The following is a 13,948-nucleotide window of genomic DNA, read 5'->3' as shown; positions in this document are numbered from 1 at the left end:
CCAAAGCTCTCTCCAGCTGCGTGCACCTGCCCCGGCCGCGCACCCGGCCCCGCCCAGCTTCGCTCACCTGTCCCGGGCGTCTGGTGCGGAACCTTAGAGTAAGAAACATCACCGTGCACCTTGGCCAACGTGCGCGACTCGACCGAGCGCGCACTGGCCGAGGTGCACACCGATTTCACCTGGGTGCGCGCGCAGCACCTCGGGCGCACCGGGGTGCGCGCACAACGCCCGGGTTGCACCGTGGCCTGTGTGCTCGGGGCGCCTCGGGTGCGCGCTCGGTGTCGCCCCCGCGCGCGCGGTAGTGCGGGCAGCGCACCCCGGCCCGGCCCGGCCCCGACGAGAACGCAAACGGGCAAAAGGTTTATTCAAATAGCATTGCGACGCCCGGCGAAAAACTAAAAAAGGGTGCAACACCGGGACTTCCCGGGAGGTCACCCATCCCAGTACTACTCCGGCCCAAGCGCGCTTAACTGCGGAGTTCTGATGGGATCCGGTGCACTAACGCTGGTATGATCGCACCCGTTATGAGCTTGTCGCAGTGTGTACTTAGCAAACCGCGACCCACGTGCGAATCCACCCCGGCCACCCACCCCCGTCGAGGTGCACACCCTCCCTCGCGAAGTGCGCCCCGTTCGCCAAGTGTGAGCCCTGCCCGGGTGCGCGCACCTTGCTAGGGCGTCGGGTGTGCACCCGGCCCGGCCTACGTGCGTGCACCTGGAGGGGGCGTCGTGTGCGTGCAGTGTCCCGTCTGCAACGCGGTGCCCACACACCACCTCGGGCGCAACGACCTGCGCTCACATGTGGGCCGAGTGCACCTTGGTGCATGTTCGGGGCGCCTCGGGTGCACGCTCGATCTTGCCCCGGTGCACCAAGGCGCTCGGTTTGCCCCGGGTGCGCACTTGGTGCAAGGTGGGCACCCAAAATAGGGATCAAGCACCAAAACACAAGTTTCGGGATGCAAAATGGGACCCAAGGACCACAAATGCGTTCCAAGACCCATGATGGGTCCACGAGAACAAAAATGTGTTCCGAGACTTAATAAACAAATATTGGGTTTTAGGAGAAGAAACATGCTCTGATGCCCAAAACGAGAATCGACCCCGAAAAGGCCACAGGCCAAAAGTGGGATGCGAGACAAAAAAAAATGGGACCCGAGGACCAAAATTGGGTTCCCAGGTCGAAGACAGGGCAACCGGACAAGAAACGACCTCTAAGGCTCGAAATGAGTCCCGACGACTAAAACTTGACAAGAAGCACCCATCAGGCACCCAACTCGACACCCATGGGATGCCGACCCACCCGGGCTTCCACCTAGCACACCTTGGCACCCACCCACCCTCGCACCCAACCTCGCACCCAACTTAGCACCTTTGAACCCACATTGGCACTCACCCTGACCCTGGCACCTTGGAACCCACATTGGCACTCACCTTGACCCTGGCACCCACCTTTGCACTCACCTTGGGACCCACCCTGGCTCCCACCTCGGCACCCACCCAGACACCCACCTTGGTTCCTTGGCACCCACCTTGGATCCTTGGCACCCACCCCGACACCCACCTTGGCACGCAACTTGGCTACTTGCCACCCACCTTGGCTCCTTGACGCCCACCCCGACAACCACCCCGTGACCTACCCTGGCTAGGGTTGGTGCACACCCACCCTGGTGCCCACCTTGGCACCCACCCTATGACCCACCTTGGCACGCACCTTAGTACCCACCCCGTTACCCACCCTAGGACCCACCCCGTGACCCACCTTGGCCAGGGTGGGTGCCTTGGTGCGCACAACTTGCCTGGGCTGCACACCAGGGCGGGCTCAAGATGGCACCCGCGTTCCGTTTTTTTCACTATCTTTCAAAACGGAAATTTTAAAATCTCATTTTTTTCTTTTTTTTGCCTTTTCTGGAAATTAGTGAAGGCAGCGCATCAAAGGTGCGCAATGCTGGTGCGAACCCGGGAGCGCTCCGATGTGTGCTCCAAGGTGCGGCGTGCACGAAGTCCGAGCCCGGTTTGCCCCGGGTGCGCACCTCGCGTGCACCTTCGCCGGGGTGAGCACCTTGGCTGGGTTGCGCGCCCTGGTGCGTACCAAGGAGCGCTCTGAAGTGTGCTCCAAGGTGCGGCGTGCACGAAGTCGGAGCCCGGTTTGCCCCGGGTGTGCACCTCGGGTGCGCACCTCGCGTGCACCTTCGCTGCGGTGGGCACCTTGGCTGGGTTGCGCGCCTTGGTGGGCACCATGCAGTGCACGAAGTCGGAGCCCGGTTTGCCCCGGGCGCGCACCTCCGCCAGGGTGGGCACCTTGGTGCGCACAACTTGCCTGGGCTGCGCATCAGGAAGGGCTCAAGATGGCACCCGCGTTCCGTTTTTTTCACTATCTTTCAGAACGGAAATTTTAAAATATCGTTTTTTTTTGCCTTTTCTGGAAATTAGTGAAGGCAGCGCATCAAAGGTGCGCAACGCTGGTGCGAACCTGGGAGCGCTCCGATGTGTGCTCCAAGGTGCGGCGTGCACGAAGTCGGAGCCCGGTTTGCCTCGGGTGCGCCCTGGTGGGCACCATGGTGCGCACCAAGGAGCGCTCCGAAGTGTGCTCCAAGGTGCGGCCTGCACGAAGTCGGAGCTCGGTTTGCCCCGGGTGTGCACCTCGGGTGGGCACCTTGGTGCGCATGCCTTGCCTGGGCTGCGCACCAGGGCGGGCTCAAGATGGCACCCGCGTTCCTTTTTTTTCACTATCTTTCAAAACGGAAATTTTAAAATCTCATTTTTTTTTGCCTTTTTCTGGAAATTAGTGAAGGCAGCGCATCAAAGGTGCGCACCTCGCTGCCCACCACGGTGCGCAACGCCGGTGGGCACCCGGGAGTGCTTCGAAGTGTGCTCCAAGGTGCTGCGTGCACGTTGTCGGAGCCCGGTTTGCCCCGGGTGCGCACCTCGCGTGCACCTTCGTCGGGGTGGGCACCTTGGCTTGGTTTGCCCCGGCTGCGCTCCGAAGCGGGGTTATTGGAGCGCCGCCTCTTTTTTTGTCGGAGCGTTTGGTGGGGTTTCTCGCATTGGCTCTTCCGAGGCCCGGTTGCCACCCTGGCGCGCACGAAGTCGGAAGTAGGGTTAATTGCCCGGGTGCGCACCTTTGCCAGGGTGGCACCTTACCTGGGCTGCGCACCAGGGCGGGCTCAAGATGGCACGCGCGTTCCGTTTTTTTCACTATCTTTCAAAACGGAAATTTTAAAATCTCCTTTTTTTTTTGCCTTTTCTGGAAATTAGTGAAGGCAGCGCATCAAAGGTGCGCACCTCGCTGCCCACCTTGGTGTGCTCTGAGGTGCGCACCCGGGAGCGCTACGAAGTGTGCTCCAAGGTGCGGCGTGCACGTTGTCGGAGCCCGGTTTGCCCCGGGTGCGCACCTCGCCTGCACCTTGGCCGGGGTGGGCACCTTGGCTGGGTTTGCCCAGGGTGCGCTCCGAAGCGGGGTTACTGGAGCGCCCCCTCTTTTTTTGTCAGAGAGTTTGGTGGGGTTTCTCGCATTGGCTCTTCCCAGGCCCGGTTGTTGGGTGCGCTCCCACCCTGGCGCGCGCGAAGTTGGAAGTTGGGTTAATTGCCCGGGCGCGCACCTTCGCCAGGGTGGGCACCTTGGTGCGCAAACCTTGGCTGGGCTGCGCACCAGGGCGGGCTCAAGATGGCACCAGCATTCCCTTTTTCTCACTATCTTTCAAAACGGAAATTTTAAAATCTCGTTTTTTTTTTGCCTTTTATGGAAATTAGTGAAGGCATCGCATCAAAGGTGCGCACCTCGCTGCCCACCTTGGTGTGCTCCGAGGTGCCCACCACGGTGCGCAACGCCGGTGCGAACCCGGGAGCGCCCCGATGTGTGCTCCAAGGTGCGGCGTGCACGAAGTCGGACCCCGGTTTGCCCCGGGTGCGCACCTCGCGTGCACCTTGGTGCGCACACCTTGGCTGGGTTGCGCGGCCTGGTGGGCACCATGGTGCGCACCAAGGAGCGCTCCGAAGTGTGCTCCAAGGTGCGGCGTGCACGAAGTCGGAGCCCGGTTTGCCCCGGGTGCGCACCTTCGCCGCGGTGGGCACCATGGCGTGCACGAAGTCGGAGCCCGGTTTGCCCCGGGTGCGCACCTCGCGTGCACCTTCGCCGGGGTGGGCACCTCGGCTGGGTTGCGCGCCCTGGTGCGCACCAAGGAGCGCTCTGAAGTGTGCTCCAAGGTGCGGCGTGCACGAAGTCGGAGCCCGGTTTGCCCCGGGTGTGCACCTCGCGTGCACCTTCGCTGCGGTGGGCACCTTGGCTGGGTTGCGCGCCTTGGTGGGCACCATGCAGTGCACGAAGTCGGAGCCCGGTTTGCCCCGGGCGCGCACCTCCGCCAGGGTGGGCACCTTGGTGCGCACAACTTGCCTGGGCTGCGCACCAGGAAGGGCTCAAGATGGCACCCGCGTTCCGTTTTTTTCACTATCTTTCAGAACGGAAATTTTAAAATATCGTTTTTTTTTGCCTTTTCTGGAAATTAGTGAAGGCAGCGCATCAAAGGTGCGCAACGCTGGTGCGAACCTGGGAGCGCTCCGATGTGTGCTCCAAGGTGCGGCGTGCACGAAGTCGGACCCCGGTTTGCCCCGGGTGCGCACCTCGCGTGCACCTTGGTGCGCACACCTTGGCTGGGTTGCGCGCCCTGGTGGGCACCATGGTGCGCACCAAGGAGCGCTCCGAAGTGTGCTCCAAGGTGCGGCGTGCACGAAGTCGGAGCCCGGTTTGCCCCGGGTGCGCACCTCGCGTGCACCTTCGCCGCGGTGGGCACCATGGCGTGCACGAAGTCGGAGCCCGGTTTGCCCCGGGTGCGCACCTCGCGTGCACCTTCGCCGGGGTGGGCACCTTGGTGTGCAGACCTTGGCTGGGTTGCGCGCCCTGGTGGGCACCATGGTGCGCACCAAGGAGCGCTCCGAAGTGTGCTCCAAGGTGCGGCCTGCACGAAGTCGGAGCCCGGTTTGCCCCGGGTGTGCACCTCGGGTGGGCACCTTGGTGCGCATGCCTTGCCTGGGCTGCGCACCAGGGCGGGCTCAAGATGGCACCCGCGTTCCTTTTTTTTCACTATCTTTCAAAACGGAAATTTTAAAATCTCATTTTTTTTTGCCTTTTTCTGGAAATTAGTGAAGGCAGCGCATCAAAGGTGCGCACCTCGCTGCCCACCACGGTGCGCAACGCCGGTGGGCACCCGGGAGTGCTTCGAAGTGTGCTCCAAGGTGCTGCGTGCACGTTGTCGGAGCCCGGTTTGCCCCGGGTGCGCACCTCGCGTGCACCTTCGTCGGGGTGGGCACCTTGGCTGGGTTTGCCCCGGCTGCGCTCCGAAGCGGGGTTATTGGAGCGCCGCCTCTTTTTTTGTCGGAGCGTTTGGTGGGGTTTCTCGCATTGGCTCTTCCGAGGCCCGGTTGCCACCCTGGCGCGCACGAAGTCGGAAGTAGGGTTAATTGCCCGGGTGCGCACCTTTGCCAGGGTGGGCACCTTACCTGGGCTGCGCACCAGGGCGGGCTCAAGATGGCACGCGCGTTCCGTTTTTTTCACTATCTTTCAAAACGGAAATTTTAAAATCTCCTTTTTTTTTTGCCTTTTCTGGAAATTAGTGAAGGCAGCGCATCAAAGGTGCGCACCTCGCTGCCCACCTTGGTGTGCTCTGAGGTGCGCACCCGGGAGCGCTACGAAGTGTGCTCCAAGGTGCGGCGTGCACGTTGTCGGAGCCCGGTTTGCCCCGGGTGCGCACCTCGCCTGCACCTTGGCCGGGGTGGGCACCTTGGCTGGGTTTGCCCAGGGTGCGCTCCGAAGCGGGGTTACTGGAGCGCCCCCTCTTTTTTTGTCAGAGCGTTTGGTGGGGTTTCTCGCATTGGCTCTTCCCAGGCCCGGTTGTTGGGTGCGCTCCCACCCTGGCGCGCGCGAAGTTGGAAGTTGGGTTAATTGCCCGGGCGCGCACCTTCGCCAGGGTGGGCACCTTGGTGCGCACACCTTGGCTGGGCTGCGCACCAGGGCGGGCTCAAGATGGCACCAGCATTCCCTTTTTCTCACTATCTTTCAAAACGGAAATTTTAAAATCTCGTTTTTTTTTTGCCTTTTATGGAAATTAGTGAAGGCATCGCATCAAAGGTGCGCACCTCGCTGCCCACCTTGGTGTGCTCCGAGGTGCCCACCACGGTGCGCAACGCCGGTGCGAACCCGGGAGCGCCCCGATGTGTGCTCCAAGGTGCGGCGTGCACGAAGTCGGACCCCGGTTTGCCCCGGGTGCGCACCTCGCGTGCACCTTGGTGCGCACACCTTGGCTGGGTTGCGCGGCCTGGTGGGCACCATGGTGCGCACCAAGGAGCGCTCCGAAGTGTGCTCCAAGGTGCGGCGTGCACGAAGTCGGAGCCCGGTTTGCCCCGGGTACGCACCTCGCGTGCACCTTCGCCGGGGTGGGCACCTCGGCTGGGTTGCGCGCCCTGGTGCGCACCAAGGAGCGCTCCGAAGTGTGCTCCAAGGTGCGGCGTGCACGAAGTCGGAGCCCGGTTTGCCCCGGGTGCGCACCTTCGCCGCGGTGCGCACCATGGCGTGCACGAAGTCGGAGCCCGGTTTGCCCCGGGTGCGCACCTCGCGTGCACCTTCGGCGGGGTTGCGCGCCCTGGTGGGCACCATGGTGCGCACCAAGGAGCGCTCCGAAGTGTGCTCCAAGGTGCGGCGTGCACGAAGTCGGAGCCCGGTTTGCCCCGGGTGCGCACCTCGCGTGCACCTTCGGCGGGGTTGCGCGCCCTGGTGGGCACCATGGTGCGCACCAAGGAGCGCTCCGAAGTGTGCTCCAAGGTGCGGCGTGCACGAAGTCGGAGCCCGGTTTGCCCCGGGTGCGCACCTCGCGTGCACCTTCGCCGCGGTGGGCACCATGGCGTGCACGAAGTCGGAGCCCGGTTTGCCCCGGGTGCGCACCTCGCGTGCACCTTCGCCGGGGTGGGCACCTCGGCTGGGTTGCGCGCCCTGGTGCGCACCAAGGAGCGCTCCGAAGTGTGCTCCAAGGTGCGGCGTGCACGAAGTCGGAGCCCGGTTTGCCCCGGGTGCGCACCTCGCGTGCACCTTCGCCAGGGTGGGCACCTCGGTGCGCACACCTTCTCAATGTTTTCTTGCCTTTTCTGGAAATTGGTGAAGGCAGCGCATCAAAGGTGCGCACCTCGGTGTGCTCCGAGGTGCGAACCCGAGAGCGCTCCGAGGTGCCCACGAAGTCGAAAGTCGGGTTAATTGCATTGTTTTCCCCGGGTGCGCTCCGAGGTGCGCAACATCGGCGCGCACCAAGGAGGGCTCCGAAGTGTGCTCCAAGGTGCGCACGATGGCGTGCACCTCTGGTGCGCACGATTCGGAGCTCGGTTTGACCGGGGTGCGCACACCTTGGCTGGGTTGCGCACCTTTTGTGCGCTCCAAGGTGCGCACGAAGTCGGAGCTCGGTTTGCCCCGGGTGCGCACCTTCGCCAGGGTGCGCACCTTGATGCGCACGCCTTGGCTGGGCTGCGCACCTTGGTGGGCGCCATGGTGCGCACCTTTCGTGCGCTCCAAGGTGCGCACGAAGTCGGAGCTCGGTTTGCCCCGGGTGCGCACCTTGGTGGGCGCCATGGTGCACTCCGAGGTGCCCAAGATTGGTGCGCACCAAGGAGCGCTCCGAAGTGCGCTCCAAGGTGCGCGCGAAGTCGAAAGTTGGGTTAATTGTCCGGTTTGCCTCGGGTGCGCACCTTGCGTGCACCTTCGCCAGGGTGGGCGCCTTGGTGCGCACACCTTGGCTGGGCTGCGCACACCTTGGCACCCGCGTTTCCTTCATTTTAAATTTTTTTTTTTTACAATCTCTCAAGTGGGAAATTCTATAATCTCAACTTTTTTTGCCTTTTCAGGAAACTTTTGAATGGAGCGCATCATTGGTGCGCTCCGAAGTGTGCTCCAAAGCTCTCTCCAGCTGCGTGCACCTGCCCCGGCCGCGCACCCGGCCCCGCCCAGCTTCGCTCACCTGTCCCGGGCGTCTGGTGCGGAACCTTAGAGTAAGAAACATCACCGTGCACCTTGGCCAACGTGCGCGACTCGACCGAGCGCGCACTGGCCGAGGTGCACACCGATTTCACCTGGGTGCGCGCGCAGCACCTCGGGCGCACCGGGGTGCGCGCACAACGCCCGGGTTGCACCGTGGCCTGTGTGCTCGGGGCGCCTCGGGTGCGCGCTCGGTGTCGCCCCCCGCGCGCGCGGTAGTGCGGGCAGCGCACCCCGGCCCGGCCCGGCCCCGACGAGAACGCAAACGGGCAAAAGGTTTATTCAAATAGCATTGCGACGCCCGGCGAAAAACTAAAAAAGGGTGCAACACCGGGACTTCCCGGGAGGTCACCCATCCCAGTACTACTCCGGCCCAAGCGCGCTTAACTGCGGAGTTCTGATGGGATCCGGTGCACTAACGCTGGTATGATCGCACCCGTTATGAGCTTGTCGCAGTGTGTACTTAGCAAACCGCGACCCACGTGCGAATCCACCCCGGCCACCCACCCCCGTCGAGGTGCACACCCTCCCTCGCGAAGTGCGCCCCGTTCGCCAAGTGTGAGCCCTGCCCGGGTGCGCGCACCTTGCTAGGGCGTCGGGTGTGCACCCGGCCCGGCCTACGTGCGTGCACCTGGAGGGGGCGTCGTGTGCGTGCAGTGTCCCGTCTGCAACGCGGTGCCCACACACCACCTCGGGCGCAACGACCTGCGCTCACATGTGGGCCGAGTGCACCTTGGTGCATGTTCGGGGCGCCTCGGGTGCACGCTCGATCTTGCCCCGGTGCACCAAGGCGCTCGGTTTGCCCCGGGTGCGCACTTGGTGCAAGGTGGGCACCCAAAATAGGGATCAAGCACCAAAACACAAGTTTCGGGATGCAAAATGGGACCCAAGGACCACAAATGCGTTCCAAGACCCATGATGGGTCCACGAGAACAAAAATGTGTTCCGAGACTTAATAAACAAATATTGGGTTTTAGGAGAAGAAACATGCTCTGATGCCCAAAACGAGAATCGACCCCGAAAAGGCCACAGGCCAAAAGTGGGATGCGAGACAAAAAAAAATGGGACCCGAGGACCAAAATTGGGTTCCCAGGTCGAAGACAGGGCAACCGGACAAGAAACGACCTCTAAGGCTCGAAATGAGTCCCGACGACTAAAACTTGACAAGAAGCACCCATCAGGCACCCAACTCGACACCCATGGGATGCCGACCCACCCGGGCTTCCACCTAGCACACCTTGGCACCCACCCACCCTCGCACCCAACCTCGCACCCAACTTAGCACCTTTGAACCCACATTGGCACTCACCCTGACCCTGGCACCTTGGAACCCACATTGGCACTCACCTTGACCCTGGCACCCACCTTTGCACTCACCTTGGGACCCACCCTGGCTCCCACCTCGGCACCCACCCAGACACCCACCTTGGTTCCTTGGCACCCACCTTGGATCCTTGGCACCCACCCCGACACCCACCTTGGCACGCAACTTGGCTACTTGCCACCCACCTTGGCTCCTTGACGCCCACCCCGACAACCACCCCGTGACCTACCCTGGCTAGGGTTGGTGCACACCCACCCTGGTGCCCACCTTGGCACCCACCCTATGACCCACCTTGGCACGCACCTTAGTACCCACCCCGTTACCCACCCTAGGACCCACCCCGTGACCCACCTTGGCCAGGGTGGGTGCCTTGGTGCGCACAACTTGCCTGGGCTGCACACCAGGGCGGGCTCAAGATGGCACCCGCGTTCCGTTTTTTTCACTATCTTTCAAAACGGAAATTTTAAAATCTCATTTTTTTCTTTTTTTTGCCTTTTCTGGAAATTAGTGAAGGCAGCGCATCAAAGGTGCGCAATGCTGGTGCGAACCCGGGAGCGCTCCGATGTGTGCTCCAAGGTGCGGCGTGCACGAAGTCCGAGCCCGGTTTGCCCCGGGTGCGCACCTCGCGTGCACCTTCGCCGGGGTGAGCACCTTGGCTGGGTTGCGCGCCCTGGTGCGTACCAAGGAGCGCTCTGAAGTGTGCTCCAAGGTGCGGCGTGCACGAAGTCGGAGCCCGGTTTGCCCCGGGTGTGCACCTCGGGTGCGCACCTCGCGTGCACCTTCGCTGCGGTGGGCACCTTGGCTGGGTTGCGCGCCTTGGTGGGCACCATGCAGTGCACGAAGTCGGAGCCCGGTTTGCCCCGGGCGCGCACCTCCGCCAGGGTGGGCACCTTGGTGCGCACAACTTGCCTGGGCTGCGCATCAGGAAGGGCTCAAGATGGCACCCGCGTTCCGTTTTTTTCACTATCTTTCAGAACGGAAATTTTAAAATATCGTTTTTTTTTGCCTTTTCTGGAAATTAGTGAAGGCAGCGCATCAAAGGTGCGCAACGCTGGTGCGAACCTGGGAGCGCTCCGATGTGTGCTCCAAGGTGCGGCGTGCACGAAGTCGGAGCCCGGTTTGCCTCGGGTGCGCCCTGGTGGGCACCATGGTGCGCACCAAGGAGCGCTCCGAAGTGTGCTCCAAGGTGCGGCCTGCACGAAGTCGGAGCCCGGTTTGCCCCGGGTGTGCACCTCGGGTGGGCACCTTGGTGCGCATGCCTTGCCTGGGCTGCGCACCAGGGCGGGCTCAAGATGGCACCCGCGTTCCTTTTTTTTCACTATCTTTCAAAACGGAAATTTTAAAATCTCATTTTTTTTTGCCTTTTTCTGGAAATTAGTGAAGGCAGCGCATCAAAGGTGCGCACCTCGCTGCCCACCACGGTGCGCAACGCCGGTGGGCACCCGGGAGTGCTTCGAAGTGTGCTCCAAGGTGCTGCGTGCACGTTGTCGGAGCCCGGTTTGCCCCGGGTGCGCACCTCGCGTGCACCTTCGTCGGGGTGGGCACCTTGGCTTGGTTTGCCCCGGCTGCGCTCCGAAGCGGGGTTATTGGAGCGCCGCCTCTTTTTTTGTCGGAGCGTTTGGTGGGGTTTCTCGCATTGGCTCTTCCGAGGCCCGGTTGCCACCCTGGCGCGCACGAAGTCGGAAGTAGGGTTAATTGCCCGGGTGCGCACCTTTGCCAGGGTGGCACCTTACCTGGGCTGCGCACCAGGGCGGGCTCAAGATGGCACGCGCGTTCCGTTTTTTTCACTATCTTTCAAAACGGAAATTTTAAAATCTCCTTTTTTTTTTGCCTTTTCTGGAAATTAGTGAAGGCAGCGCATCAAAGGTGCGCACCTCGCTGCCCACCTTGGTGTGCTCTGAGGTGCGCACCCGGGAGCGCTACGAAGTGTGCTCCAAGGTGCGGCGTGCACGTTGTCGGAGCCCGGTTTGCCCCGGGTGCGCACCTCGCCTGCACCTTGGCCGGGGTGGGCACCTTGGCTGGGTTTGCCCAGGGTGCGCTCCGAAGCGGGGTTACTGGAGCGCCCCCTCTTTTTTTGTCAGAGAGTTTGGTGGGGTTTCTCGCATTGGCTCTTCCCAGGCCCGGTTGTTGGGTGCGCTCCCACCCTGGCGCGCGCGAAGTTGGAAGTTGGGTTAATTGCCCGGGCGCGCACCTTCGCCAGGGTGGGCACCTTGGTGCGCAAACCTTGGCTGGGCTGCGCACCAGGGCGGGCTCAAGATGGCACCAGCATTCCCTTTTTCTCACTATCTTTCAAAACGGAAATTTTAAAATCTCGTTTTTTTTTTGCCTTTTATGGAAATTAGTGAAGGCATCGCATCAAAGGTGCGCACCTCGCTGCCCACCTTGGTGTGCTCCGAGGTGCCCACCACGGTGCGCAACGCCGGTGCGAACCCGGGAGCGCCCCGATGTGTGCTCCAAGGTGCGGCGTGCACGAAGTCGGACCCCGGTTTGCCCCGGGTGCGCACCTCGCGTGCACCTTGGTGCGCACACCTTGGCTGGGTTGCGCGGCCTGGTGGGCACCATGGTGCGCACCAAGGAGCGCTCCGAAGTGTGCTCCAAGGTGCGGCGTGCACGAAGTCGGAGCCCGGTTTGCCCCGGGTGCGCACCTTCGCCGCGGTGGGCACCATGGCGTGCACGAAGTCGGAGCCCGGTTTGCCCCGGGTGCGCACCTCGCGTGCACCTTCGCCGGGGTGGGCACCTCGGCTGGGTTGCGCGCCCTGGTGCGCACCAAGGAGCGCTCTGAAGTGTGCTCCAAGGTGCGGCGTGCACGAAGTCGGAGCCCGGTTTGCCCCGGGTGTGCACCTCGCGTGCACCTTCGCTGCGGTGGGCACCTTGGCTGGGTTGCGCGCCTTGGTGGGCACCATGCAGTGCACGAAGTCGGAGCCCGGTTTGCCCCGGGCGCGCACCTCCGCCAGGGTGGGCACCTTGGTGCGCACAACTTGCCTGGGCTGCGCACCAGGAAGGGCTCAAGATGGCACCCGCGTTCCGTTTTTTTCACTATCTTTCAGAACGGAAATTTTAAAATATCGTTTTTTTTTGCCTTTTCTGGAAATTAGTGAAGGCAGCGCATCAAAGGTGCGCAACGCTGGTGCGAACCTGGGAGCGCTCCGATGTGTGCTCCAAGGTGCGGCGTGCACGAAGTCGGACCCCGGTTTGCCCCGGGTGCGCACCTCGCGTGCACCTTGGTGCGCACACCTTGGCTGGGTTGCGCGCCCTGGTGGGCACCATGGTGCGCACCAAGGAGCGCTCCGAAGTGTGCTCCAAGGTGCGGCGTGCACGAAGTCGGAGCCCGGTTTGCCCCGGGTGCGCACCTCGCGTGCACCTTCGCCGCGGTGGGCACCATGGCGTGCACGAAGTCGGAGCCCGGTTTGCCCCGGGTGCGCACCTCGCGTGCACCTTCGCCGGGGTGGGCACCTTAGTGTGCAGACCTTGGCTGGGTTGCGCGCCCTGGTGGGCACCATGGTGCGCACCAAGGAGCGCTCCGAAGTGTGCTCCAAGGTGCGGCCTGCACGAAGTCGGAGCCCGGTTTGCCCCGGGTGTGCACCTCGGGTGGGCACCTTGGTGCGCATGCCTTGCCTGGGCTGCGCACCAGGGCGGGCTCAAGATGGCACCCGCGTTCCTTTTTTTTCACTATCTTTCAAAACGGAAATTTTAAAATCTCATTTTTTTTTGCCTTTTTCTGGAAATTAGTGAAGGCAGCGCATCAAAGGTGCGCACCTCGCTGCCCACCACGGTGCGCAACGCCGGTGGGCACCCGGGAGTGCTTCGAAGTGTGCTCCAAGGTGCTGCGTGCACGTTGTCGGAGCCCGGTTTGCCCCGGGTGCGCACCTCGCGTGCACCTTCGTCGGGGTGGGCACCTTGGCTGGGTTTGCCCCGGCTGCGCTCCGAAGCGGGGTTATTGGAGCGCCGCCTCTTTTTTTGTCGGAGCGTTTGGTGGGGTTTCTCGCATTGGCTCTTCCGAGGCCCGGTTGCCACCCTGGCGCGCACGAAGTCGGAAGTAGGGTTAATTGCCCGGGTGCGCACCTTTGCCAGGGTGGGCACCTTACCTGGGCTGCGCACCAGGGCGGGCTCAAGATGGCACGCGCGTTCCGTTTTTTTCACTATCTTTCAAAACGGAAATTTTAAAATCTCCTTTTTTTTTTGCCTTTTCTGGAAATTAGTGAAGGCAGCGCATCAAAGGTGCGCACCTCGCTGCCCACCTTGGTGTGCTCTGAGGTGCGCACCCGGGAGCGCTACGAAGTGTGCTCCAAGGTGCGGCGTGCACGTTGTCGGAGCCCGGTTTGCCCCGGGTGCGCACCTCGCCTGCACCTTGGCCGGGGTGGGCACCTTGGCTGGGTTTGCCCAGGGTGCGCTCCGAAGCGGGGTTACTGGAGCGCCCCCTCTTTTTTTGTCAGAGCGTTTGGTGGGGTTTCTCGCATTGGCTCTTCCCAGGCCCGGTTGTTGGGTGCGCTCCCACCCTGGCGCGCGCGAAGTTGGAAGTTGGGTTAATTGCCCGGGCGCGCACCTTCGCCAGGGTGGGCACCTTGGTGCGCACACCTTGGCTGGGCTGCGCACCAGGGCGGGCTCAAGATGGCACCA

General features: G+C 62.6%; 2 non-coding genes across 2 annotated transcripts; both read right to left on the bottom strand.

Moving 5' to 3' along the window:
• Nucleotides 1-402: 402 nt before the first annotated feature.
• On the bottom strand, nucleotides 403-521 carry LOC131866112 (5S ribosomal RNA). Its single transcript, XR_009364744.1, has one exon. It is a non-coding gene; the product is annotated as a 5S ribosomal RNA (ribosomal RNA).
• A 7,805-nt stretch (nucleotides 522-8,326) lies between these two features.
• Nucleotides 8,327-8,445, bottom strand: LOC131866111 (5S ribosomal RNA). The gene has a single exon (XR_009364743.1). It is a non-coding gene; the product is annotated as a 5S ribosomal RNA (ribosomal RNA).
• Between the last annotated feature and the right edge of the window lie 5,503 nt (nucleotides 8,446-13,948).

Source organism: Cryptomeria japonica, unplaced genomic scaffold (genome assembly GCF_030272615.1).
Source record: "Cryptomeria japonica unplaced genomic scaffold, Sugi_1.0 HiC_scaffold_132, whole genome shotgun sequence".
NCBI classification, from domain to species: domain Eukaryota; kingdom Viridiplantae; phylum Streptophyta; class Pinopsida; order Cupressales; family Cupressaceae; genus Cryptomeria; species Cryptomeria japonica.
The sequence above is the reverse complement of the archived record's forward strand: the minus strand, read 5'-3'. Positions and strand labels throughout refer to the sequence as shown.